This window comes from Babylonia areolata, chromosome 19 (assembly GCF_041734735.1).
Source record: "Babylonia areolata isolate BAREFJ2019XMU chromosome 19, ASM4173473v1, whole genome shotgun sequence".
Lineage (NCBI taxonomy): Eukaryota > Metazoa > Mollusca > Gastropoda > Neogastropoda > Buccinidae > Babylonia > Babylonia areolata.
Window position 1 is genome coordinate 55412630 of NC_134894.1, and position 5000 is coordinate 55417629.

Here is a 5000-nt window from a genome sequence, read left to right on the forward strand (position 1 = left end):
CATGGTGCCTTGTATGATTGTTTTGGACAGACTGGTGTGTCGAGTGGTGTGCGCAAACCATATCAGCTTGCGTCTCTTCACAGTTGAAAGGAGAGGTTCCTGAGGTCCAGCAAGGTTCTTAATTCTGCTCCGTACATATTCATTGGTCCTGTGCTCGATCCACAGAAAAAGTCGGCGAATAACTGTGTATGGGGGAATACATCTTAGACAGCTTGATGGGTGATGCTTTTGATACGGTATGGAAGATGGGAGGAGGGGGGTATGGGGTGGTGAGGGGGGGGCGGGGCGGGTGGGGGTCGGGGGGGCTGGGGGGGGGGGGGCACCTAAATGCCAATCGTGGCGGCCTCAGAGATATTTCGCAACAGACAGACGATCATCAACGAAACGCGATTACTGCTCTCTCTGTCTCTGTCTCTCTCTGTCTCTCTCTCTCTGTCTCTGTCTCTCTCTCTCTCTCTCTCTCTCTCTCTCTCTCTCTCTCTCTCCCATTACCCCGTGTCGCAAATACCAACTGTCCTTTAGCATCGGGGTATTAGGAGCATAACATTCAACTACACTTTCTTGTGTTGTTGTCCCGCACTATGTATTGAAAGAGATTATTTACAATGTTGGAAATGCTGGCTCTCTGGCACTGACCTTTACCTTTTTTTTTTTTTTTTTTTTTTTTTTTTTTTTGATAGTGTATTCTTGTTAAACGGTTGATTCAGGGATCATTACTGTGGTTATAAGTGTTGATTGTAATTATATTATTAGATTCTCTCCCCCCCACCCTCCCCCTCTATCTTTCTACACACACACACACATTACATATATATATATATATATATATATATACCACCCTCTCTTTCTCCTGTTCCCACCCATAACACACTATCCTTTCTCTCTCACCTTCTTTCCTTAACTCACTCAGTACGGCCAGTCCTCTCTTCTCCTCTACACAGACCCTTCGGATGTCCAGTGGGTGTGTGAATGACCCTACCTTTAGCTTCCGTCGTCAGAATTGTGGTATTCTTTGTCAACATTCACCTCTTCAGTATAAGAGCCTTCCGCTTACAATATTTTGATGATGTTAACTGGGGTGAAACGCTGTTAACATCGTCTCTTTCGCCGTTCGTATGGAGAGAGTTAACTCTTCAAACTCACACACCTAACCACCCTCCACTCTGTTTTCTCCGATATTGAAAAAAAAAATAAAAATAAAAATAAAAAATAATTAAAAAAAAGAGCTTCTCCCGTTCAAGAGCTTGTTCACACAACCAAAACCAGACAATACTCAACATAAACTGTACGCTTCCCACGTGGTTCTCTTGCTGTTCTCACAACAAAGTACTTTTGATCGTCACCACTTGCCCTTTGCAGAAAACCGTTGTCGAAGTTTTCCACCACCACCACCACCACCAGCGAAGCTGAGTTTTTTTTTTGGTTTTGGGGTTGTTGTTTTTTGTTTGTTTTTTCTTCTTGTTCGATACCAATAAGTACCATAGATAATCTACCACACACACACACACACACACACACACACACACACACACACACAGAGATAAAGTTCTGAATTGTTGCATCATCTTTTCACCTTAGATAACAGGAGGAGGAAGGGGGCTGGAGTGTGTGTGTGTGTGTGTGTGTGGGAGGGGGGGGGGAGGGGAAATTGTGTCTTTACAAAGTTGCCCCAGAGGCGGGCAAGATTCAGAATAGGGGAACATTACTGAAGGTCGTGATCTTAAGTGTTTTGTTGTTTGTGAGAAAGTTTCGTCTCGTCAGATTGCCTTTTTGATGTGGTGGAGAAATTCGGTGTTTTCTTCTGTGTTCCAACACGCATGGCTTTTGAGCGTTTCCCTTTTTTTTTGTTTTAGTGAGAAGAGTGTGTGGGGGACGGGGGGCGGGGGGGAGGGGGGCGGGGGGTGGGGTGGGGGGGGTTAGTCTTTGTTCGTATAGTGAAGAAAAGGTCAGCCAGAAAATTTCATTTCCTTGTTCGTTTGTTTGTTTTGAAGCATAAACATTATGACATTTACACTTAAACTTTTTTTTTTTTTTAATATATATTCTGCTTCCGTGTATGTTCAGTCCCACATTCTGCTCTTTAAAACAGAGATACTTCTGATCAGTTCAATTCGTGGTGTGTGTGTGTGTGTGTGTGTGTGTGTGTGTGGTGTGTGTGTGGTGTGTGTGTGTGTGTGTGTGTGTGTGTGTGTGCGTGCGCGCGCGCGCTCCTGTTATTTTATTTTATTTTTTTATGTACCTGTAGGTGTCTGTGTTTCTCTGCATATGGTGTGGCGTAGTTCAGTGTTGAAGTGTTTCTACATGTGTGTGTGCGCGCGCGTGTAAAAAAAAAAATTGTGCGCCCATGAGTGCAGTGTGAAGTGGTGTGGTATAGGGTTCCTGTATATATCTAAAAAAAAAAAAAAAAAAAAAAAAAAAAAATATATATATATATATATATATATATATATGTGTGTGTGTGTGTGTGTGTGTGTGTGTGTGTGTGTGTGTGTGTCCAGTTCAGTTCCTTTCTATATACTCTTACCTAAGATACCACAATACACTGACAAAACACACACACACACACACACACACACACACACACACACACACACACACACACACACACACACGCATACACACACACAAGAAAAAAAAAAAGAACAAAAAAAAGACAATAACATTATTTCTTGCAGAACAGCATAAAAGACCAAACATGTGGAAGAGACAATAACAGCAACAGCGAAAACAAAAACACAATGGCAGAAACAAAAGCACACCACACAACACGACCCAGTTAATAAGACATTTATCTATACAGAGATATGGAAAACAGTGATCATTATGATCTAAAACAACAGAAATGTGATACGGGTGATATGATGTTCAACAGAAAACCAGAGACGAAACAGTTGTTTTGTATTGTATTGTTTTGTATTCCTCTTTTTGTAACAACATATTTCTCTGTGTGAAATTCGGGCTGCTCTCCCCAGGGACAGCGCGTCGCTACACTACAGCGCCGCCACCCCCCCCCCCCCCCCCCCTCGATTTATCGTCTCATCCGAATGACTAGCCTCCAGACCACCACTCAAAGTCTAGTGGAGGGGGAGAAAAATATCGGCGGTGCCTGAGCCGTGATTCGAACCAGCGCGCTCAAGATTCTCTTGCTTCCTAGACGGACGCGTTCGTTACTCAAGGCCATCACTCCATCACTTCTTAAAAAAATAATAATAACTTTCTTTCAACAACAGGCCATCACCACTCCACTGCATCACTCCAATAGCGGACGACGAGACAACACAACAGAACACGCCCCGTTAGTAGAGCAAAATCTATCAAAAGCTATATGACAGAAACATCACGTCCCACACAACGTAACTTAGGATCGTTTTTTTCTGGACTACACAACAACAGCGGAGGCGCATCTAGCTAGACCCAACAGACGCGCGCAAAAAAAAAAAAAAAAAAAAAAAAAACACCGTGCATTCAACATTCCAATCAAACCTGTCCCTTGAACGCTGCCACAGACAAGCTGTAAGACAGACAGATCGACCGACAGACAGACAGACAGACAGACAGACAGACACTCCTAGCGATGCCTGTCAAAGCAAAATCAGAGCCTCTCTCTCTCTCTCTCTCTCTCTCTCTCTGGCACACAACACTTAGGATCGAGACAACATCAGCATCCACAATATTATATAATATGATCGTAACAGAAATGCTGGCAGTCAGTTTTCTGCACTTTTGCATTTTGTATTCCTTTTCATCACAACAGATTTCTCTGTGTTGAAATTCGGGCTGCTCTCCCTAGTATAGGGAGAGCGCGTCGCTACACTACAGCGCCACCCTTTTTTTTTTTTTTTTTTTTCTGCGTGCAATTTTATTTGTTTTTCCTGTCGTCACCCATAGCAAATCGAGGGTGGTTTTTTTTTGCCACAAAACACGGGAACGAATGACAGTTGAAAGCATCCAAGAGATATCAGAAAGGGGAAAAAAAAGAAAGAAGAAGAAAAAAGAAAGAAAGAAAGAAGAAGAAGAAAGAAAGAAAGAAAGAAACACGCTGTCGATGTTGTTTTTTGTTGTTTTTTTTTCTGTCTTTGTGTCATTCATATTTGTAAAAATCCTATTATTCGTGGCCGAGATAGCAAGAGTAATTGTGTGGTGTGTGTGTGTGTGTGTGTGTGTGTGTGTGTGTGTGTGTGTGTGTGTGTGTGTGTGTGTGTGTGTGTGTGTGTGTGTGTGTGTGTGTGTGTGTGTGTGTGTGTGTGTGTGTGTGTGTGTGTGTGTGTGTGTGTGTGTGTGTGTGCGGATGTATGTGTTTGTGTGTGTGTTTGCACGGATGTATGTGTTTGTGTGTGTATGTATGTGCGTGGATGTATGAGTGTGTGTGTGTGTGTGTGTGTGTGTGTGTGTGTGTGTGTGTGTGTGTGTGTGCGCGCGCATGCGCGCGTGCGGATGTATGTATGTGTGTGTGTTTGTGGATGTGTGTGTGTGTGTGTGTGTGTGTGTGTGTGTGTGTGTGTGTGTGTGTGTGTGTGTGCGGATATATGTGTGTGTGTGTGTGTGTGTGTGTGTGTGTGTGTGTGTGCGGATTTATATATATATATATATATATATATATATATATGTGTGTGTGTGTGTGTGTGTGTGTGTGTGTGTGTGTGTGTGTGTGTGTGTCTGTGCAAACAGACAGTCATCAGCTAAGCCTGATGACTGACTGACTGTCCCGCTATTGTCCTGCATCGCAGGGAAAACCCACTCTCTGCAATCATGTATTATTTATTTAGCCCGCCGGCATCAAAATTGGTGGTGTCGAACACAGTTCACAGCTGTTAACAAAAAACAAAAAAAACACCACCAAAAAGATAGGTATACTGCTGGTGGTTTGCCCTGCGTGTTGAAAGAAGCGTGAATAATGCCAGGGTTTTGCTGAGGTGGCGGAGACGCGTAAATGTTTTACGGTGTCCTTTTGCTTCGAAGGTTTCCGGATTGTTTCCGGATTGTGACGGCAGTAATAATTG